The sequence below is a fragment of the Leptidea sinapis genome, chromosome 31, assembly GCF_905404315.1.
Source record: "Leptidea sinapis chromosome 31, ilLepSina1.1, whole genome shotgun sequence".
NCBI classification, from domain to species: domain Eukaryota; kingdom Metazoa; phylum Arthropoda; class Insecta; order Lepidoptera; family Pieridae; genus Leptidea; species Leptidea sinapis.
In genome coordinates, this window is record NC_066295.1 from 4,264,812 (window position 1) to 4,290,659 (window position 25,848).

The 25,848-nt window shown below is 33.7% G+C and overlaps 1 protein-coding gene across 4 annotated transcripts in view; it reads left to right on the top strand.

Annotated features, from left to right (window-relative positions):
- LOC126974000 (TWiK family of potassium channels protein 18-like) overlaps positions 1–25,848 on the top strand; it is a 149,800-nt gene that overhangs the window by 51,138 nt on the left and 72,814 nt on the right. The window contains exon 1 of one of the 4 annotated variants that reach the window (XM_050821357.1): positions 16,157–16,232. The exons of the other annotated variants lie outside the window; for them this stretch is intronic. The gene's annotated coding sequence lies outside the window, so the exon portion shown is untranslated. Of the gene's footprint in view, positions 1–16,156; positions 16,233–25,848 lie in introns of those variants that run through there. 4 annotated transcript variants of the gene reach the window in all.

A 25,848-nucleotide genomic window follows, 5' to 3' on the forward strand; every position in this document is an offset into this window, starting at 1 on the left:
AGCTACAATTATCATCTTCCCGAAATTTTACATTCGTCTCATTATCTTGAAGCAGAAAAATTTTTGAAGGTTTCACTTCTACTACATGTGAATTGCACACATGTTTTATATTTAGAAATTTGTCTGAGGTGAAACATAAAAATTGCTTTATATTCTATTTTTGTTTATTACGCGTCAGAGACGATATTTCACATTAGCAATACTTGGGATTCTTCAGCTAAATTAGCATTTTATATTTGTGTACGCAATAAAGTGAAGCTATACAAAATGAACCACGTTAAATTGCAAAAATTTTGGCAGTCAAATGAAAAGGTCTTCCTAAGTAATTGATTTCTTTAAATAGTTCTTTTCAGTGTATTAGTCTATTTTCAGCCGTAATGAAAATAATTAAGAGTATCAAATAAATACATTACTATGTACAAGATGAAACGGCTTTTGTTGTCTATACCTAGTCTTGCCATAAATACCGAAATAAAGAAAAAAATATCTATTTCAAATAATGTGTAAGTTTAAAACATAAATATAAAACAATTTCAAATATAAAAAGTTTATTCGAAGTGGTTTCCATTGGCTGCAATACAGTCCTTTAAACGTTGAGGCCAGTTATCAATAGCAGCACGCACTCTTTCTATGGGATAATTATTCACTGCCAAACGTACGTATTGTTTTAGGGACTCCAAATTATCATTAAGAGCAAGCCGTACTCTCTAAAACTGACCATAAATCATAAGCCAGCGATTTAAGATCGGGAACAGACCATGGCCAGACTTCAGCTCTGATGAAGTCGGAAACTTTCGTTTCGAACTAAAACTGCGTAGACCGAGCGCCGACTTTTGTTTGAAGGACCATCTTTGGTTATTGAACATGGTGTTGTTAATGGCCTTCACTACCTTCTCAAGAATGGTATCTTGATACACTTGTGCCGATGTTTCGACAACCTTTTCATAACAGTATGGCTCTGACTCCTTCATAACTAATATCCCACCAAACCATCACTGAAGTCGGATAGTGCCTACGTTGCACTCTGTCGACTAATTGGGAAGCTACCTTAGTACTTTAAGCATTAATACGTTCATTTTATTTGTTAAAATGTTGCTCAATTGTATAAATTTTCTCATCCGTAAACAAAATTTTTCTATGATTTCTCTTTGCGTACCGCTTCAGTAATTGTTACCACCCCATTTTTTTAAAATTATCTAAGTCGTCTTTTAAAATATGCGAAATGGTTCTAGGTGTTCTTCCGAGATGAAATATTTGCATTCGGACAGGATTTCTTTGAATTTATTCCCTTACTGCTTTGACCACCATTTTCGTACGAACACTACGTGGACGGCCAGATCTTTTTCTGTCACAAACAGAGTAGGTTCATAGTGCCTATTAATAGCTCGATACACAAACATTGTACTAATACCAAGCGTATGGAGAGTTTTTAAAATTGCATTTCGCTCCATTACTACTTTTTGTAATGCAATCACAGCAATTTGGTTATTCTCATTACCCCACTCCTTTTTAATATCGCTAAATATTATCGTATTGGCGCCAAATTGAGAAAACTCAATGAATAATCATATAAAAATAACAGATTCCAAATTCAAATGTAATTCTGTTAATTTTTTATTGTAACTGTTTTTATGGCCAGACTAGGTACATGCCAGGATTATTATCCAAGCAAGAATATAATTATCTTAGTAAAGATTTTTTAGCATCGATTCTTGCCGGTCAACGCCAATTATTGCATTATCACGGACTGCTTGTGTTCAATTTGTACACCTTACTCATACATGGCCAGCTACATTCGAAAGTAAGAGAGATGGCCTGGCAGTTACCATGGATATAGCGAAGGACTTTGATCGTCTATGGCACAGGGTACTCACAATACTACCATCATTTGGCTCTTCCAAGAGTTTATTCAAATGGAGCAGCTGCCTAATAAACTGCTATGCGTTACGTTATATCACCATCACGTTTTCAACAAAACGACGTTAAAGCAGCTCTAGTAACGTCGAATTTTATTAAACACTACGCGTGTGTAAAAACTCTCCAATGGCAATGGTATAAACGCAACGTTTGTGTTTTAGTACAAAATACGATTAGTATTTGTTCAAAAAGATCCACATGCTCTATTAAACTGTCTTATATGATAATGATGATGGTGAAGATAATGAAGAAATATGTAGGCTTTGTTCACTTGAGCATTATTCTCTAAGTATTTGCCACAAATTTAATAAAATAGTCAATTTAGATGCTTTTATTGCATAGGGCGCTTCTGGATAATTTAATCATTTAAATCTTAAAACTAAAGTGATTATTTATCTCTGCTATTTTCATTTAAAACAAAATCCTTAGATAATTTATGTGTCTAGATAGAAGGCCATACGTCAAAAAAATTGCGGCGAACAGTTAATCTCAATTTTCACCAACGCACGCTCACTAAAACAAAGTAACATACGTATAGCTAGTGTAAAGCCGGGTTTAGGGTCAATCACACGCCAGTATCGACGCCGACACTGCCGCCATCCATGACTTCATTCGTTTACATGGGGTCCCGAGTCAGTGGTCTTGGTAAGCTGAATACGGTGAGCACACGTTTGTGAAGTCAGTCCCTTAGTTTACGAGACATTGTAGCGTCTACGCAACGCGACGTCAACCCTCAACACAGCGAAAGTTACTGACACAGGCGCGGGAAGCGGGGGCGCCGACTGACCTCAAAATATACGTCTGCGAATATTGAAGTCAGCGCGGACTTCCCGCCGCTGTACTGACTTCAAATCATTTTACATTGGGTATTTTTTGGGTCAGCGCTGACTTGTATCGAAATCGAAGTCAGTTACTGACCCCGCTAAAACAGAAGTGAAAATTTGATCAATGTAAGCTGAGTATAAAATACAAGTACTGAGCGACCTTTACCCTTACCTCAGCCGACTCGAGCTGACTTTTAACTGAACGAGCGTTTCAAAGTCGAATGCAAAATATATTTATTTTAATTTATTGTAGAAATACAAACTATGGGCGATCAGTAGTAACTATAATTTTATATGTAACATTTTAAATAATCCTGAGTCATTTATAATTTTAGTCCATCTATCACAAGTAGCATTACAACAGATCGCGGAGTAGAGGTCAAATTGAATCATTAATTTCAACTATCATGTAAGGTTGGTCGTGACTCCAGATGTAAGCTCTGGTTCCGGAGAGTGAGCGTGGGTTCGAAACCCACATCCCACAACGTTTTTTAATGCATTATATTTTATTTTATGAATAAATTATGTATAATAAAAATAAATTTGTTTATTTTTCTCTTTCGCTTTTTATGTGATTTTGGAAAAATAGTTTCACTTCCATGGTGCTTGCATAAACCATACGTTTGATTTTTTTATATCAAAAAACTTTAAAATGACAAAGGCGCAAATGAAACCACGAATCAACCATCAATTAGTATCCTCCTTATACGTCATCAGTAGTTCACACACGCTTAAAAAAAAAATTTGTATAATACTTAAATCACATTTAGATTATCAAATAGGTCTTTTTTTAAATTTATTCGTAAATGTTTGTAAAGATTCTATAGCCAACTGGTATTTTTATTACCTCAAGTAATTCCACTCTATGCTAAGAAATATTGTTTTTAATTTTGAACGATAAATAGTTGTACCAAAAAGGGAGCCGCCATGATCGTGACGTCTTAATAACATAAGCAAAGAAACGTTAAATGTGCAATCCGCTTTTTTTTTATAAAATGACCTGTCATAGTCCGTATCGGTGGTGCGTTGATAAAAACACATTGTTTCCGCTGTAGTCAAATCACAATATTTTATGTTTTTAAATTTGTTGTTTTTAATTTTGAAAATATAAATAATCCTTATGTTTTAATAACAAAGTAGTTTTGAATTCTTATTTGTCAATGTATTCTTCTTAAAAACACTATAAATAACATACTTTAATATTTTAATTTTGATAGATCAAATTGAGGCATTTATGATAATTGTTAATCTCATACTCTTGGAAGGTTTTCCCTTGTTGACATTTTTGGAAGATATCAAACAAGTCTTCAAACCGCAGCTTGGAACTTCAATTCAGTTATTCATGTACATAATACAGCTTTTTTAACTTAAGTAAACAACAGGTTCGTGCGCTCAGAACTCGCGTCCTAGTTTGTTTTACGTTACGATTGTAATTTTCACAGACCTGAGTTTATTCACGTGACCCACGCCTGAATAGGTATTGTTAAATATATTATAAAGATACCTAAAATTTTGTGTTTCACTTCATGAAAACGAAGCTTTGTGCAAGCGCTTTGTTTTTCGGAGTTCTAATTTGCAAAATAAGATGTGTATTTTACGAGTAGTAGTTTCGTTTGAAATACGAAAGTTTATTGGGTTTTATTTAATGTCATTTGACCGCGTGCAACGCAGAGCAGCTCGAATTGTCGGGGACCCAGTACTCTGTGAACGGCTGGATCACTTGGCGTTGCGTAGAGACGTCGCTTCATTGTGTGTCTTCTACCGCATTTATTACGGGGAGTGTTCCGAAGAGCTGTTCAACCTGATTCCTGCCGCCGAATTTCACCTTCGCACGACACGCCACAAGTTACGATATCATCCCCACCATCTGGATGTGTGGCGGTCCTCCACAGTGCGGTTTTCAAGGAGCTTTCTTCCTCGTACCACGAAGCTGTGGAATGAGCTTCCTTGTGCGGTGTTTCCGGGACGATACGACATGGGTACCTTCAAGAAAAGCGCGTACACCTTCCTTAAAGTTCGGGAACGCTCTTGTGATTCCTCTGGTGTTGCAGGAGAGTGTGGGCGGCGGTGATCACTTAACACCAGGTGACCCGTACGCTCGCTTGTCCTCCTATTCCATAAAAAAAAAAAATGTCATCATGACACATCTGGTGGATTCAAAATATCATAAATGGATCTGTGCTTTAGAGCTTTCATACGGCTAAATTTTTTTTCCATAGTATCAGGTGTCAAGCCTGCTTCTCCGTTTAATGTATGTTCATAAAAATACATACATTTGTAATGAATTTATGATTATTTATTATTGTTCTACAAATTAGTTAGTTAAATCAAGATAATTTTTATTATTTATATATCATTTAAAATACTCTATCCGATGATTGTAATTGATTCATGTTTTAATCGATATTAGTAAGTTGTTCGATTCAAAATGGCGTTTTGTGCGTAGTCTATGAAAAACGAAAGGTATATATTCGATTCTTTTGAAAAAGTGGTGGGCATTCTGATCAAGCGTCTAGTCGGAGACAGACGTTGAATATTAAGCTCTGTAATTGTTAATAATTGTGTAACAACTATAATTAATAAGCAAGAGTGATAAAAATAATATAATTGTTATCAAGAAGAACAGTTTTATAATACACCAGTACAGTTATATATATCAATATATATATATATCAATGATATGTTGGACACCGCCAACATGCATTGCTATGCAGACGACAGCACTGATGATGCCGTATACACGGGCCATGCAGGTCTCTCTCGGGAAAACGTCGACCAGTGCCGGGAGAAACTTGTGTCTTCTATCGAGTCCTCTCTCGAGAAGGTCGCGGAATGGGGTAAGTTGAACCTTGTCCAATTTAACCCCCAGAAGACTCAAGTTTGCGCGTTTACCACTAAAAAAACCCCATTTGCCGTATCACCGCTCTTCGAGAACACTTCCCTTAAAGCCTCGCCTAGTATCGGAATACTGGGTCTCGAAATCTCGAGCAATTGCCAATTCCGTGGCCATCTGGAGGGCAAAGCCAAACTGGCTTCAAAGAAACTGGGCGTCATAAATAGAGCACGGCAATACTTCAAGCCGGCCCACATTCTAGCGCTCTACAAAGCGCAGGTCCGGCCTCACATGCAGCATTGCTTTCATCTCTGGTCTGGCGCACCCCAGTATCAGCTCGATCCATTTGACCGCGTGCAACGCAGTGCAGCTCGAATTGTCGGGCACCCAGTACTCTGTGAACGGCTGGATCACTTGGCGTTGCGTAGAGACGTCGCTTCATTGTGTGTCTTCTACCGCATTTATCACGGGGAGTGTTCCGAAGAGCTGTTCAACCTGATTCCTGCCGCCGAATTTCACCTTCGCACGACACGCCACAAGTTACGATATCATCCCCACCATCTGGATGTGTGGCGGTCCTCCACAGTGCGGTTTTCAAGGAGCTTTCTTCCTCGTACCACGAAGCTGTGGAATGAGCTTCCTTGTGCGGTATTTCCGGGACGATACGACATGGGTACCTTCAAGAAAAGCGCGTACACCTTCCTTAAAGGCCGGCAACGCTCTTGTGATTCCTCTGGTGTTGCAGGAGAGTGTGGGCGGCGGTGATCACTTAACACCAGGTGACCCGTACGCTCGTTTGTCCTCCTATTCCATAATAAAAAAACACAGTACAGTATATAACTTTTATTAAAACAAACAAAATAAAAGTAGGTTCTGTTAAATAATTCCTAAATACAGCTTAATATTTATAAAAAATGTTTTAGTGAATTTAAATAACTTCAAATGACTTACATAATATGGTTTGTTCATTTAATTTGAACAAACGGAGCCAGATAGTCGATAGTCTTGCGTAGACCACCACTTTATGCAGGAAAGAAACATTTATGCGGTACCTAGTCCAGGGTATGCGAAGCACTTCTAGCACCATATTACAAATGCATGCACGTTCAGCTTAGTTGAGGGTCCACGGTTCACGTTTCCATATAAAAATATTAAGTAAACTACGGTCCATATTAGTCTAATTATAGTTTGCAAGAAGATCGCTCTATTTAAGCTCTACCTTATGTTTATTTATTTTTAAGGAATCACAGAAGCGCCTCTATTGAGACTTTATGAATTAATTTAGATATCTTTTATATGACAGTATTTATAATTTCTTATTTAAAAGTATGTTATATTTCCTAAAAACTTCATTTCAAAATAAACGTCTTGCATGTTCAACTCAGGTTGCAGAATTTGTTTTGGCAGAGGAGGACAAATGAGCATACATTTGAGTCACCTAATGGTATGTGATCTCTGATATCTATCCATACTATCTTGTAACTCTAGAAGAAACACAGTAACGTTAAATAAATGACGAGTGGAGCCGAAAGACGCTGTTCTGTACAGCTCAAAAAATAATGTAGTTGATATGGAATAATAAAATGATAAGGTTTAATATCACATTTGTGTAAACAGCTTTTACATTTAAATAGATATGCTATGTTATTCTTAAGAAATAGATATAGGCCATCACAGACTTTTCTGTACACCTAAAAATACACATTTCCACCATACATTATTTCTTATCTCAAAGGGTTTATTAAGACAACGCTTTCGTTGAAAGTTTCCAGACGGCTTATTTTTTTTCCAACAACTTCAACAGATATTGTAATACAAATATATGTACTTAAACTTTACAAATTCTATTTTAAATCTTCCTCGATAAACACGCTATCCATTGGTGAAAACGGTATGAAAATCGGTGCAGTAGTTTTGGAGTTTGTTCCGAACAGTCAGACAGACGCGGTGGAGGACTTTGTTTTATAATATGTAGTGATATATGTGTATGTCGTAGGGATATGATAAAAACAGAGATTGAGTCAGTTCACTAAGTGGTTTGATCAAATCATGAAGTCTGTTAAAATAACAACTCATTTTTTATTCATCTAGTTATCTGATCATTAATAACAGAGTTGGTTATGCGAAATGACAATAAGTGATGCCACTAGAAGAAGTTAGGATGTAAAAGCGAGACAAGTGAGACAGACTTGAATCATACCCCGACCCGACAGGTCAGCTGGTAGCGGAGTGTCATCTCCTTCGTGTTTTTTTTAATAATATGGGCTTCTACGTGGCCTTTGAAGAAACTTTTATCTATTTTTAAGTTAGGTTACATTAATTTGATTATCAAGGGAATGCTGCGTTACCTTTTTTCATGGGAGTGGTGCCAGGGGAGAGAGGACATCTCTCTCCCTCCCCCATCCCTTCTCACGCCCCTCCGCCTGCGACAAAATACTAAATTTTTAGCAAATTATGTCTAACTCTTAAAAATAAACCTTTCAATTGCTAAAGACAAGACTTTTTATCATTTCGCGATACCAATTCTGGCATATGATCAAATCACTAGATTTGTTTCGAGAAATGATAAAATCATGTTGTTATTGTAACAACGTCCGTGATATATACGTGACCAAATATTAAATATAAAGCGTTTGAGAAAAATTCATCAAGTTTCAAAATTCTCTTTTGAAAGAGTTACTCCTTACTAGAGTAAGGATTACTCGAGATGAGAAGGTAAACCAATTTTACGCAGGCGAATGCACGGTATAAACATAGTCATTTATTATCTATAGAAGCTATAAATTACTCCTTAATCTGGTTGTAACAACGTCCCTGTCCTTCTATGACAAATAGCTGTTGTATTTCACCAAAATTTACTGGCATTATACTTCACATAGATTCTTACCCTGTCAACCACCATTCCGTGATTGATAGCATCGCAGTCAATATACACAGGAATTTAATACGTCTCACGGAAAATAGTAATCCATTGTTGAAAATTGTCAGTCAAAGTCAAAGCAAGATGAATCGTGCCTGGGTTTAGCGGTCGAGTGGAATTTAGGAAGAAAATTCGCATTTAACGAGTTTTAATACAATTTGGAGAAGATTGTAGAATTTTAGAAGGGTTTCTGTATTTATAACATCTATGTTAATTACATTAACTGCGGAATTTCATTAAGTGACACTTACGGTCCTTTTCAATAACCTATCTATCCTTAGTTTAACTTACTAGAGGTAGACAAATCTATCATTTTACGCTAACTTACATTTTAATAACCAATCGACAAAAAACATTAAACTATAACTATATTGGACATGACTATGAATAGATAAGATCTTGTCATTAAACGGTGACAGCAATGTATCCGTAACTAGAGATACGTTATTGAAAACGGCCGTTAGTTAATATTTACATCTAGATAGACTGTGACAGCTATTAACACGTTGAAAAAAATTGCGGCGTACGAACACTATTACACATCTATACATAGATATATTAGATATATATATATATATATATATATCTAATATATATATATATATATATATATATATATCTAATATATCTATGTATAGATGTGTAATAGTGTATAATAGTATATATATATCTATTCATAGTCATGTCCAATATAGTTATAGTTTAATGTTTTTTGTCGATTGGTTATTAAAATGTAAGTTAGCGTAAAATGATAGATTTGTCTACCTCTAGTAAGTTAAACTAAGGATAGATAGGTTATTGAAAAGGGCCGTAAGTGTCACTTAATGAAATTCCGCAGTTAATGTAATTAACATAGATGTTATAAATACAGAAACCCTTCTAAAATTCTACAATCTTCTCCAAATTGTATTAAAACTGTATATATATATATATATATCGCAAGTGTAACACGTTGCTTGTTATACACACTAAAGTAAGTAAAGTAAGCATGACCTGTTTACATGCATTGCCTACTACTACAACAGTAAGAAGCTTTTATATAAATTTTCATATATTATGTTAACTACTGTCAAGCTACCTTCAAATTCAATTTCTCAGACTTGGAACTCCCACACGTTGAAGCCAGCTAATTATTAAATTGCACATTCTATAATTGTAATATTTTAAAATAGTTGCTCCTAAAGGTGGGTCTATAATCTATTAGTCAATATAAAGATAAAGTCTCTCTATTACATCTCAAGGCGGGAAACAGAAAACGACAAGAAGAATATTTTAAAATGAAACGGACTTTATCCTACGTGTTGTAGTATCAATCTAATCTATTGTTGATAATAGACAGCTAGCGCTTGTGGCAAAAGATAGATCGCATCTGTAAGCTTTCAAAGAGCTTTATTCGAGTACGGAAAGAATGTAGTTTTCATTTTTCAATTTATAAAATGTAATTCAATGCTTTATAACTGTGTATTTCTCTAAGCTGATTTGTATAAAATATTTTCGTGGCGTACAGTGTGACTTGACACAGATTTTTTTTATACTAACGACGTATTGGTGGTGACCCAAAGATACACAGGAAAATAACTAATGTATACTGTGGGATACAATGCCAAGAGGCTTGGTGAAGATTTAATATATACATTATAGAGATACAGTGCTAGGCTAGCTAAGATATAAACTGTAACATACTTTGGTAGAACAACATAAATGAAATTAGCATTAGCTCAGCAGGCAGTGTCATTAACCACAGAGCTATATCTGTCATATTCATTGATGACCAGGAAGCCTGGACACCAATCCAGTAATGCTTATCATTAAAATACATTCAGATCCAAATCAAACACATCCGCAAATCTTACTTCAGCTTCATCAGTTGCCGGCACATATCAATTTTCAGTTGCAAGACTCTATCCTACTACACATAATAACGAAACATCAAACATAGCAAGCTATGTTTCAAATCTGCAACAAAGCTCAGCTCGAATGGCCTAAGGGGCGGGACTAGTCAGATGAAAATTTATCAGGATAATTTACAAACAATTATTATTTTAATAGATACCGGTGTAAATATTTCAGACTCGATAATCAGTCAGGTTTAAAAGAACCTAACCAAATGATAACAGATGGCCCTAAAATCTAAGTCTATGCGTCTATCCTTAGGTAAAAAAAACTAATTTATAACCACACAGTACAAATAGTTGTTATACAGATAACTGGTAATTTTGCAACACTTATAAAATGAAAACAGTCGACTTATCATTAATACCTAAGTACAAAAGTAAGCTTTATATGTTGTCGTATCATTAAATTTACAAATAATATTTATTCATGGAGTAAATATTTTTGTTCTAAAAATAAAGAATAAAGAAGAACTCTTCAAAAAACTTGTAATGAATCTAGCAGCGTAAAAAGGCACAACATATAACGTAGAAACTTAAAGTATAACAAACACAGAGCTCGCTAAATATATCATTATGAGTTGAATTATTACGAACTTGAATATAATTGTGACGTGAATCCGTTTTATATGATAAAAGATAAAATGGGTCATGCAATTACATTTTGTACGTAATTTTATTCACTTGGCACTATTTTATTATGGAGTGAGCTGGCTTTTAAAAAATTATGAATACATCAATTGTTAATGTGGTTGAAAGTTTAAAGGATGAATTAATAGGATAAATGGTTTATGAATTCCAATACTTTTGGCAAGAGTAATCTGCGTGAATTTAATTGTTTGTATTTAAAATATTTCATACGAAATTACTTTCGTAATTCTATTATATACTCGAGGTGTATGTTATAGGGACGTAAATTGGAAAATACGTTTAATTTTTCTGTAGATAGTAATGGGTTTTGTTATATATTTAATTCTTAGATAATTAATACATCTAGATATACTGTGACAGCTGTTATCACGTCGAAAAAAAAATGCGGTGAACTGTTAGCTTCTATATTCAGCAATACAACCACACAAAAACATGGTGACATGTTGCATGTTGAAGCCCGTCCTGAGAATCGAACGACACAACACAAATTCATTTGTGCTTTAAGTTTGCTCAGAGGAATAGCAAAATGTATAACTTTATCCTCTGTTCAGATATCAGCAAAGTTTAAATGAAAAAATGGGATTTCACATCTCACTGAGAATGATAACTCTTAATACGATTCCCGATATACTTTGACAAGTTAATAATAACTTGGAATCATATTATATTGTCAATGATGTAATACTTTTTAAATAACATTTCGTGGCTTGTCTGTGCGTCTAGTGTTATTGAAATAAAAAACATTGCGTGCGTACAAAGTACACAATATGTCAGAAGCGAAACCTGCATGGTGCATGAACCTCTAAACTGCATATGAATTCCTGGTACGTGTTGCTAGGATGACACATGATTTCAACCGCTATGAATGACATTCCTACCACCATTAATATTTATTATAATTTGTTCTCCTGGTGCCTATCTAGTAATACGTCGTGCTCTTGGAGTCAGAACATATTAAGGTATACTCGCGCTATACTTAAGACAATCTCTTCTTTAACTATGATCGGCTTGTACCAAAACATTGTATTATGCTTCCTATCTCTTTATCTCCCATCTTAAATATTATGAATTGACGTGACTGCTCTTTTTACTGTCGCTTTTTCGTTTCATCGACTTTCAAATCACAACGATGATAAAGAAGTTTTCACTTCAAAAGTATGCATATTTCTGTCTCATTCTTTGCCGGCTTCATCCTACACATTTTTGTATTTGTGTCTCTTACCTGTCGTTTTTTCCGATGCATCCGGTTTGAAATCACAACGATTCTAAAGAAGTTTCACTTCAATATAAGGTTTTGAACATGGCATTTTATTTTAATATTGCGAGTATCATACGTATAAACACTAACGTTTACCCGCGGTATAACTTGTTTTGATGTAGATTAAGAAGTGTTAAATATCATTGAAATAACAATAAATATTTTGATATTTTCCTGCTATCTCAATAACATTTCAGAATGCTAAACATCAATTTAGTTAAAAAAACAAAAATAATTGCTTTATTAACATCGTAAAAAGGCAGATTGGATTTAAATGTAGCATCAAAAGATATAACCTATATATTTACTATTGCCACAGAGTAGGAATTAGATGTTGTATTTCTTAGAGGCGATAGAAAACTAACTTCCGGCGGTCGGTGACGTCCGCGATACTTGCGGAACACGATCCTCTTCGGGCACAGCTTCACGTCCAGGAAGGTCGATATATGTTCTGTCTGATCATATATTACTTCGAAAACCAATAAAAGTAGTGGCAACTTTCTACAGTAAGCCGTTGTTCATTTTCGTTTCCAGCACTGCAACAGTGCTACCTAGGTATTACGTTACAACACAAAACATCAGTATGAACACTCCGCCGTGCGCGATATAAGAGAAGCCGCATTCATTCATTCTACTTTACAAAATAATATATAAAACCACACCTATATTTTATCAATTGTATTTTAACATTGCTTTCAACTTCAGTCGGGATTTAAACAAGTCTAACATGTTGATTTCTGTTTTTTTCAATTTATTTTTAAATTTAAAATAATTCGGCTTACGAAAAGAGCCCCACGTACCTAGAGAAGTTTTCACTTCAAAAATTTTACAAATACTTCGTCTGAACATGAGAAAATACTGGTCGTGAATCGATTATGTCAAATAAAAAAATTGGTAGACGTAGAGACTGCCAATAGAAGTGAAAACTTAGAACTTTTAATTAAAATTTGTATAATGCTAACAAACAAACAAAACAAATATATTAATTAAAGAGAAACACTATTTCAACAATGCACAGTATATACAAATTGAACTTTTCCCTAAATCCATTCAAATTTACTTATAAGATATACACAGAACTAATGTTGCACAATACGTCAGCTGTATAGCTACAGATATACTGCTATAAGCGATTCGGTGACGCGAGCCCATGAGATTTCATCCAAAGAGTCTAAATACATATTTAATAATTATTTATTAATCTCGTGCACCAGTCATGTCGTCACCCATCATATCCGCGTCACATGTTGGTGACGCAGAAAGAAGTTTTCACTTCAAAAACCTTTTCAGTTGATCGCTATTAGACATGAGCTTAGACACGTCATGAAACATAATGATAAATTTTATAATAGAATATTTTTATCATTTTTTACCAACAATATATAAACAATATTTTTTTAATTTATGTAATTTAATGATTCTGTATTTCAAAGATTTTTATATATTAAGTATTATTTAGATATTAAGTATTTACTAATTAATTCAACATTCGTGGCTTGGCAGCCTTTCAGAATTGGACGTCAATACAGTAAGGCATTATATAAATTATCATAAATATATGGTATTTTCATGGCAATATTACATTATACTAGTTAAAACAGCGTCGATATTGTTATGTCATGCCACAATAAAAACGAACTGCGTCGTAACTGCATGACGTTGTCGTTTCATGACACGATAATTATGTTGCTTAATGTGATATTGTGTACACTGCAGGACATAATTATTGTTGTTGCTTTTATAAAATAATTCATCATACTTAATTGGAGTTATACTTCTTTTGGCGCGTCAGGGGAAAATCATCAGAGTGAATTATTATGATGTGTGCGCACACCGACACCCTGACGTTAGTTAGCCAATTAGACCATTTGTATCACACCTTATGGATGTGCGTTACAAAAAATTAAAAATGTATAAGTTGTAAAACAATAACTAATAATAAGTACATATTTATTGAGTAAACGCACACACTTTTTTTTCGTAATAAGACTGTGGCTGGCGATAATACTACAACCTCTTGACAAGTCCTTACATTGTTGATTCCTAAATATGCGGTGCAATGTGATTAGGAGCTTAAAGCAAGCTATGAATCGACGGATTTTCAACTGAAAATAATAAACCTGTGTGATGTTTTTAAGTATATATAATAAAAAGGCTTCAGAAAATCATGAGTTTACAGGTATATTAGCTAGTTTTGTGGATATTTATTCTTTCAAGCGTCTTTCAAAAATTAAATGAATATTTGTTACAATAAAAAATATTTTATGGTAAGTTAAGTAGATCAATTCCTCGGCAATCATCCCCAATGCGCTATTGAATCGTGGCGGGTGTAAGAGTACCCTAAATATTATACTGGGCCCGCAGAGTTCTAAATAATTATAACGAACAATCAACCCACAGATTGCGGGCTTAAAACGATGCACAATTTTAATATTTCTCGAGCAGCGTCCGAATCTATGGGCTCGTCAGTCTCCATAAATTTCCGCGTTGTCCTAAACTCAGAGGCTACCATGATTGCAAGATATTTAAAACCCTTTGAAGTGGAAATTCGTTCAACTTTATTGAGAGTATTTTCTTAACACAGTCATTTCTTCCCGAAAGACTAATCATTCACTTTTATTGGTGTTCTGTTATAAAGTATGATCATTTATGTGCTTTTATATATTTCAAGTGTCTTTAACAATCTGAATGCAGATGCATTCGGCAGCACCAAATCATAAACATGGCTGATATTTAAGCACTCATCACGAATATGGCAACTGGCACGCGTGCTGTTAAGCTTCTGTATAAGTACGTTTATATAACGGTTGAATTGCTTAGGAGAGGTCAAGACCCTCTTTCTCACCCCACATTCCGACCAATATGGAACAGAATAGAACCGAGAGGATTGAAAGCATTGATTTCGTTCTGGAACAAATATTTTAAGATTGTATAGGGCAATATTTGTCATAGCATATCGTACAGAACCAAATATGAATATTATCCAAAAACAGGCAAACACATGAGTATTTTTAGTAAGATTTATTACAGTTTCTTCCAGGTAGAAAAACCGTTTTCGTGGAGAGTTCCGATTGCAAATGAAATTGATTCTCGTGAAACTTAAAAGTATCAAGCAGTGAGTTCAGTAGGCTGTTGAAAGTTTCGCTATAACAGTGACAACTGCAATAGATCTATAGTTGGTCTTGTCACTTGACCGACTTGACACGTCGGTTGATATTGTCAATTTTATTCTTCATTATTGGAACCACGATAGTATTCAACATTTGCGTAGATGGATAATAATGTCCGATACACAAGAATAACCTAGCTAACATTCTTGGAAGTATCAATATTATATTCGGTTACCATAGCCCCTTATCAACATTTACGTGCGTTCTCATTTAACTAATTATATAATCCTACTGGACCATGTGTATACAAAATTATAAGAATAGGCTTCTCTACCAAATGTCACTAGAAATATCTAGTAATTATTCAAATGATTTGCAGCGAGAATCGTTAATATATTTTTTTCAATCTCAGAATGATGCTGCAAAGAAAACACAATTGTTAATAACCAGTTTGTTGCTAGAGAATTTCATTTTTAAATTTCGCAACTGATTTTTCATTTCACTCACACATAAAATTCAGTAACAATTGAAAGCCTGACAGACGCCGCTTGTAGAAAAATTAATATACACGTTCCCTTAATTTGGCCACAAGTATAATTATTGTGTATTATCCCAGACAATGGCTAGTAATTTAATAGTAAGACAATATTGATGTTATATTGGGATGTATTAGCATTAGTTTGGCATAGACGGACAGTATTAATGGCGATGTTAATAGTATTGTACCCATAATACGTTTTTATTAAACAGAAGTATTTGTGCCCCGAATTAAACCTAGACTTTCTACAATAATACGAAATGTTTGCACTCAATTACTAAGCCTGTATGTGAGTAATATGTGTATATTTAAAAGTTAAAAGTGGTTTTATTGAAGTTGGCGTTACTTTGCGAAAATCCATAATTATACCAATGATTTAAGTTTTCTTTAGTGTTAATTCCGCCAAAATCTGGCACGAGAGAATTTGTAGTCTCGTTGATTTTGGCGAGACAACACGTCCTGAGGATGCCTCGTGTAGAGGCGAAACACGTGTCGAATTGTTTAAAAACAAATATTGGCGGAATTAGCACTAGAGAAAACTTAAATCATTTGTATAGTTATTAGTGTCTATAATGGTATAGCTTAGTCAAGTTATTTATTACATATTATTATTATTATGGACCGCGTTGGGAGGACCTTTAGGTCATAAATTTAGCGATAGTTGTACTTAATAATTTATTGTATACACACTTTAAGGTATCAAGGGGATACCTTTGAAATGAAAACTTCTTCAAGTGTATTCAACTCTTTATTTTGTGCGCGTTGAATAGACCTTGCTATATTTTTTGCACTTGCTATGTAACACCTTGTTCGTTGTTGTTCGTCTATATAACTCAAAACAAATTCACGCTTGTCCGAAAATTTCGTTGTTCTTACTTTATACACAATAATAAATGTTAATATAATTGGATTCCGTTTAAATCAAAAAAACAAGAAAAAATCAACTAAAATCAATCAAAATACATTCGGAGTATTCTTTTTACTTACCATGTTATACACTAAGTGGTATTCGTAATAAGTTGGTAGAAAACAATGATGCCACCCTTTCAAAAAGCTTTAATCTTAAACACAATTTGAAACATCAGAGCGTCAATCTCCGCATTACTAAAATATCAAAACGAATTCTTGAAATTATAATTAAAACCTAAAGATTACACCATTATTATAAAATATCTCAGCCGTCACATTTCACCTCATAATTTTAATACATTACAATCAGCTGCTCAGGACTTCACTATCGTTATTACAAATGCATTATTACAAATATAATGTTATATATATAGTCAATAGATTGAGTTTGTTATCAATGACAACACCTAGGAATTTATGATTAGTTACAACTGAAATTGAATGATTATTGTAGAGTATGCCATTAGAGGGAAAGTCTTTACTAAAATCATGGCCTTGCTTTTGTTGGGGTTAATCTGTAGAGCCAACCTGTCATTATGTATGTAATATGTATTAATATATGTACAATTGATCTAAAGCATTATTTATACTATTTACAGCTCTATCTACATTATGCTCTGTACAATATAGTACAAGATCATCTGCAAATTGTAAAATATTTACACCTTCTATATTTACAAAATTAAGAATTTGACTGGTATATACATTGTACAGCAATGGATATAATGTAGCCTATAGTTTTTTTATACATATATATATATGTATAAAAAAAGTATGTGTGTGTAATCTTTACGCGCGATTGAAGTAAAACTTAATAATAATTAACAGATACATAATATATTGCATTAAATTAACATTAAATAAAGCCGTATTACAAACTAAGCACGGACGTAATAATGAAGAGCTAGGAGCATAGTTCGATATTTTGCTATTTTTTGTCTCGGACACGCTGACGATATAACTTCATCTTTTGAGCAATGTTTTTCTCTACCTAAAATAAAATAAATGCCTTTATTAACAGTAAATATTATTTTATCAAGTGAGATTTTATATATTTTACAAAGAATGATATAATGTTATATTTTGATATTATTATTCATTAGAAAATAAACACTTACACTTTTTATAGGTCAAGTCATTATCAGGTTCTTGATTTTCTCTTTTATTCTTATTTATTGATGAAAGAGTAAAATGTTCCTTCGATTCCGCTATTTTAATTATTTTCATTTTATATTCGATTTATAATTAATTAATACCATTCGCACATTTTTAATTTTCACTTATTAACAAATATGGCTGTATGGGCTCGAACCCTTTGCCTGTCCCAATAATGGGTGAAGAAACCAAAAGGACACTTGTGAGTCTGACTTTGGGACTTTTGGCGGGGACTCCAAAAGTGGCGGTCGATTTAATTAGTTTTACTGTTTTTCGTTAAAATATCTTGTGTAAAGATTACCAAAACTTATTTTAGTCAGTGTAAATAATTGTACATTTTGTTAATATTTAAAATGAATGAACCGGAGCCTCTGGCTAATACAATTAAGTCATCTGATTTTCCGTCTTAAGCCAAAATGTACATAAATTAAATAAATATGTAAATAATGTAAATAAAACACTACCTGAAACTAACTTGAACCAAACTCAACTTAAGGCGCAAATTGCAAACAATAAGAATATTCTGATGGCAATGGTCCAAACTTTAGTTTAATTGGGTAATAAAACAGATAATAAACCTGTTACTACACTGTTCATTAAAGACTTACTTTAAAAAAAATTGTCACATTAATGGACAGTACAGTACAGAACATACAGCAGAGTGTTATTAAAACTTATGAAGCTTTAAAACTGTACAGAAGGGACCCAACCATTGATAATTACATTAATTACAAAAGACTTGATGCTGTTAAGAAAAAGACTATTTCAGAACATAAGCGCAATTGTTGGGCTAATATCTGTAATACTTTTAACAGAACTACACCTGTTAGTATTATTTGGAAATACATCAAGTTATTTAAACGAATAAAATGCAATTACAGAACATATAAAGACGAATTTGTTGTCCCTCTCTTAGAAAAATTATCTCAAAATGGATGTAGGGTTATTGATAATCTAGAAAGTTATTTTCAAATTAATAATGGCCTTCAAAAGTTTAGTTTTCTCAAAGAACCCTTTACTTGGAGTGAGTTTTGTACAAGTTTACAATCCAGAAGAAACACAACCCCTGGTTTAGATGATTGTCCATACATTTTGACCAAAAACCTTAATGAGTCTGTTCAAAAGAAACTATTAGCTAATCTTAATGCTCTTTGGCACTTAAAGATAATTCCTGAATCTTGGAAAACACAGTGTGTAATCTCTCTACTTATGCTTGACAAGCCACCTGAAGATCCTAACTCATATCGTACCATATCATTGTCATCTTGTGTTGGGAAGCTTAGTGAAAACATGATAAAGATGCGTCTTGAGTATTATGTAGAGGTGAAACACATCATTCTACATGTTCAATATGACTTCCGGAGAGGCCGAAGTTGTGCTGACAGCTTCATCTCTCTCTTGTCAGATCTAAAATACGCCAAAAAATAATAATAAGTCCAGTGTTTGTGTTTTTGTGGATGCGTTCAAGGTGCGTTTGATAATGTAGACCGTGGCATTTTGGTTCAAGTTCTTTCTGACATTGGTTATTTAATTTTTTAACAGATAGAACTTTGTTTGTAAGGCATAATAATATTCTCCATGGTCCAAGAAGGGTCTCCAAAGGTATAATGCAGGGGGCTACATTATATCCATTGCTGTACAATGTATATACCAGTCAAATTCTTAATTTTGTAAATATAGAAGGTGTAAATATTTTACAATTTGCAGATGATCTTGTACTATATTGTACAGAGCATAATGTAGATAGAGCTGTAAATAGTATAAATAATGCTTTAGATCAATTGTACATATATTAATACATATTACATACATAATGACAGGTTGGCTCTACAGATTAACCCCAACAAAAGCAAGGCCATGATTTTAGTAAAGACTTTCCCTCTAATGGCATACTCTACAATAATCATTCAATTTCAGTTGTAACTAATCATAAATTCCTAGGTGTTGTCATTGATAACAAACTCAATCTATTGACAACCAGGTCAATAGTTTATCGGTCGAATTTTGGAAACAAGACTAAGAACAAAAGGGTAAATGGTATGGTATGGTACCTACCTGTAGCACCATGGTATAACAAATTGAAAATGGCCAGTCGGGACTTTATTACGACTATAAACAGACTGCGTATTGGTTACTCCACCGTCCCGGCCCACCTGGCTCGGTTGGGCATAGTGGAGAGTAGCTACTGCACCTTCTGCAATAATTCTGTTGGTGATATTGAACCAGTCCCCCCCAAGTCGCACATAAAGAAGTTTTACTTCAAAAATACTGTTTTATAGGAATTTGCCAATAATATTGCCAAAATATCAAGAATTATTTAGTAAAAAATGGTCCCTGTTGTTATAATGAAATTGTTTTACAGTGGAACTGTCAAACCGTGCATCACTAAATTCTCTCAAAGAAAATATATTGACACACTTTTTACACAAATTATCTTGCCTCAAGTTAAGCATATATAGCCTGTGTTATGGGTTACAAGAAATTGATATATTTAAGACAATATACTTACATAAACATACATAAATTTATATAAACATACATAAATACATTTAAACATCCATGACTCGGAAACAAACATCCATATTCATCATATAAATGCTTGCACCTACCGGGATTCGAACCCGGGACCTCTAACTTAGTAGCTAGGATCGCTAACCACTCGGCTATACAGGTCGTCAAATATGTTCATACAAAACAAATATTGAAAATAAAAATAATTATGGGTCCCAAATCGAAATAAAAACTATCCTATCTCTCAAGTTGGACCAAACTGCACTCTATAAAGTTATCCCCATTAAAATCCGTTCATTAGTCTAGAAGTCCATCGGGGACAAACAACCTGACACGTATTTGATATATATTAAAGATTTCTATTTTGTATACACAGCGGCTTCTCTTTTCACAGTACAAACGGGACAAAATTAACAAAACAAGAAAATACTAATATAATTAGCTAAGTAAGTTGCGCGCTAATCTCGGAACTAATAGTTAAAACAGTGCTTGGGGTTGGGGTGGGGTATTTTTTCGTGCAACAAAATTTTTAAGCAAGGTAAGCTTGCTTGCGTGTCGCTGTTGAATTGATAAAGGTTTCATGATTTCAATGTTTTAAAATAAACACGTACATATGGCGCATTTTTTCTATGATCGTATAGCTATGACCATTAATTGTTCTATTTAAATTGTATGAAATGCTGCTTTTTTTTAAAAGCCTTGGACAAGACGAGCAGGACGTTCAGCTGATGGTAATTGATACGCCCTGCCCATTAGAATACGGTGCCGCTTTGGATTCTTGAAAAACCCCAAAACTCTGAGCGGCATTACAATTGCTCGTCACCTTGCGACACTAGATGTTAAATCTCATTTCCCAGTAATTTCACTAGCTACGGCGCCCATCAGACCGAATCACAGTAATATTTACACATTATTGCTTCACGGCTGAAATAGGTGCCGTTGTAGTACCCATAATCTAGCCGGCATTCTGTGAAAAGGAGCCTTCCGCTGGTTGTCCTGAATAAGCAATCTGGATACTACCTACCATCGAATAGAAGTTTGGTTTACGGAACCAAATTAAAGTTAACACAAAAGGTATATTCATTTAGGTTCTTAATAAAGTAGGCATTACCTAATTCCCAATATTGTACGCACTTCTGGTTGACCTTATATTTCATAAATAAACTCTCGTATAAATCTATAATACAGCTCAACAATTTAACCAAATTGACGTAATAAATGTAAGGTAAAAAATTTATGATTTATTTGAAGCCTTCGAACGTGACTAATCACATCTTAAGTCCAACATTCATAGAACCTATTATGAAGCAGGTACTTTAATTTGAAGCAGATGTCATTTTATTAATTTTGAAGTCAAAGTGGACTTATTCAAATCAGCTTACGTGGCGTTCGTCTTTATTAATTATTATAAAAATAATTTATATTTCTGTATAAGACCAGCAAGTAATTTGTAGAAATGAAATCAAAGAAAAGTACACAGTTTTAAAATGTCACAATCTTTATATTTTGTCTAGGAATAAATGGCTATTTATAGCCAAGAGTTAGCTACAAAATTATCTTATAAATTTCGTACACCTACGCTACGTCACGAGTTTTCGTAGCGCTACGTATTTACCTCATACATATTTATTTATGAAGTAGGATATTATAGATTATAGGTAAATTTATATATATGTATGAATTTTTAATTTTTTGACTCCAATATTTATAAAGTAATAAAATATACTATATTTTATATAGGTATAATCGATGTTAAATTATAAGCAACGGTATGAAATTGCCGTTTTATTGTACTTCGAATGTAACATAGAACTTTAATGGTTTGAGATTTGAGTGAAACTTTTCTTGCACCTATGAAGGTCTTCTTCTGAATTTCAATTTTTTTATTCAACTTGTTTAACAAGAAAGATGGATATTTCGAAAATTGTAATGATTTTTGAATGCAGTTACCGCTCGCAATATCAATGTTGCGGTTGGAGAGGGTTGCTAATGAATGCACCGTGCGATTTTGATTTAAACGCTAAGTGACGGAAATTTTGATTTGAAGTCATGGAAGACCGTGACAGGTGAATGACAGTAAATTGAAGTTCCGAGTCTAGACTCGGAACGGCTTCGACCATCTCTTCCTCTAGCTCTCTTTCTCTAGCTCTAGAGCTACCCAGAAATAAGCGGCTTGGTGTAACGTTACCTTACCAAGAATATTGACTCATTTGCGTCAAATTAATAAAATAAAAAAATATGTAAATGGGTCCCTCATGATTTGACTGATCTGCAGAAAAAAACGCCAATTGAAACTTGTGTTGTCTTGTTGAATCGATACAGAAATGAAGGAATAATGGATCGAATTGTGACATGCGATGAAAAGTGGATTCTTTACGATAACCTTAAGCAAAAAATACAATGGCTGGCCCCTCTCAAACGCCACAACAGGCTTACCAATAAATAGGTAAGGTTGGTTGGTCTCAGCATGGTGTTATTCTTCAGCTTTCTCCGATTTGGTCAAGCAATAACGGCAGATGTCTACTGTGCCGAACTCCGAACAATCATTTAATTTTAGTACAAATCGGCAATTTCATAATTTAGCCCATAATATATTGAAACGAAACAATTCTCATAACTATATTCACAATTCTATGATTACAATAAGTTAAAACTAATAGTACGGGAAAGTGTACCAAGATTACAGGCAGCATTCCGCGTTGGATAATAAGTTGATACTTTCGAGGAAATGGCTGCCGGCGCTTTAAATAGAAATATATTAAAAAATATTTTGCCAGTTCAATGGTATATTATTATATATTATACTATCTCTGAGTTACCTGTGGCTTCTTAACAAAGGCTAGTTGATTATACAATATTGCCTTTTCTTCCACCAAGCAGTATTGTTCAAGAACTATTCATGTTCCAGTTTTGGTGGTACGGTAACTATTTAGAATACTGGGTTAATTTATGGTGACGAGCGTGTTTGCGATATCTTTCCAATATTCCTTTTTTCAATATTCCTGAGCAGGACTGCATTATCATGGACAGGGCGTATCATTTACCATCAGCTCTTGGTCGTCATATCACTTCTATATTTACATAAACTATTGTAAGAATGTAACAATATTGAAATGTTTGAAAACACTTTACAGTTAAAATTTATGCTGTCAAATTCAGCACGAACAAAGTACAGGCGATCAGAACAAAGTACATTTAAGTTGGACTGTACTTCTAGACTGTAATTACCTGCATGTATAATTCAAAGCATTTACAATAGTGATTTGATCTCTGAATAATTTGTACCGACATATTATTCGTATCAGTTAAGTTCGATGTAAGATGATTGTATCAATGAAAAGAACAAGCAATCTTGGCGTTTTAATGTGTTTCATAAATATATAATATCTGAGTTTATATGTTTATAATAAGTTTATTTGATAAATATCTTATTGTTTCTAAATATCCAAAACAACTATGATTCTAGTGGTGTCGCAAAACAGCAAGGATAATCAAATTAATTCAAATCAAAATTAATTTATTCATGAAAAATGATCCTTATTAGTGTCAAAAGTTTTCTTTTCTTTGAACTTTTGCCACCATTTTCGAAAATTTGGTTGAGCTTTAATGAGAAGAAGTGTCAAAAAACTTATTGCCACTCTTTTAAAACAAAATTTACAGCTCCTCTACAAATAATCATTTCAAATATAATACATATAAGTAAAGTGATGCACGAAAAATAATCAAATATTCAACGCCTTACACGAGTTAGTACAAAAGAAAGTAATTGAAAATTAATAAATAAATTCACAAGAGTTATTGAGTACAGTCGTAAGTGATGGTCAATTACCATCAAGTGAACTGTTTACCTTTATCTTCTATGAAAACATCTTAAAAATGCTAAAGAAGACAATTTTTTTATGATAATAGGGAATGAGACGAACAGGACGTTCAGCTGATGATAATGATACGCCTTGCCCATTACAATACAGTGCGACTCAGGATTCTTGAATAACCCAAAAATTCTGAGCGTCATAACAATAGTTGCGCTCGTCACCTTGAAACATAAGATGTTAAGTCTCATTTGGATAGTAATTTCACTAGCTACGGCGCCCTTTAGGCTAAAACACAATTATGCTTCACGGTACAAATAGGCGCAGTTGTGTTACCCAAAATCTAGCCGGAATCTAGTGCAAAGAAGCCACTGGTAAAAACACACACACAAACACTTTCATCAAGATATAAAATTGATATTATTATCCAATATCATACTCAGGCTTCAAAAATTTCAAAATACATTAGACCTTGCGAAATTAATGTGACACTACTCTGATGGTATACATAATAATATGAATGAGTTTAGGGATAAAAGGTTTTCTGAACAATCCTTTTTCATAAAAACAAAGACGTGACATGGCGGATTAAATCAAATTTGTCTAAGTATATTCCCGACTCACGCTTCGTGAGTTTGCGTGGGTATATTGTCAAAATGGAGCTTATCTTTGGTTGTTTTATACTATTATAATACACTAGTGATCTGTGTTCGCGTTATTTAGGTTACAAGAGATAACATATAGCCTATTTGAAATGTTTGATGATCCACAGACGTATAAGTTGTCTCAAATCATTGACGTACTATAAACAGCTACTCATAATCAGGCTCAATAATTATCTGAAGTAAAACTCTGCCTACACTTCTATTAGGCAGAGTTTTTGTTCAGTTGTATAATGCACTTTGAATAAAACGCCCCGCGATGACAAATTGTTCAGTGAAAAACATTCCAAATAACCATATCCAAACTTAAAACGGAAGGAATGACCCTTTATATTAACAAAATTATGAAATTAACTTGACGTTTTCAATTACTAAATACATCGCACAATAATCAATGAGATTCGTATGAGCGTATACAATTATACTTTGAACATTACTGCCACGTAATAAGGTGCTGGCTGTAAAACAATCTCAATCCCCTGAAAATTATAAAATTCAGTTTTCTAGTATATACTGAAAACGTTCCAAAAAAGTTTACTTTTAAGAAGTATACACTTCCTTGATGCCAGGACAACGTCTGAGGAGAAGGAGATTTCACTAATTCCCATTATAAAAAGCGTTATCCGAATTTTAAGTTGATTCCAAATTTAACAAAGGTAAAAGCTGCGGAAGAAGAAACATTTCCAATTGCATGGAATGAATTCTCACTTCACAGCAATTGGATTGCAGTTTGGGTTTCGTTTCTAATATTCTCGGGGTGGAAGAGAACGATTATGTGATATAGCCTCTCTTACAAACAAAAATTTGGATATACTTTTTACAAAATGGATATCACCTCAAAGTTTCTAGAGGGAGT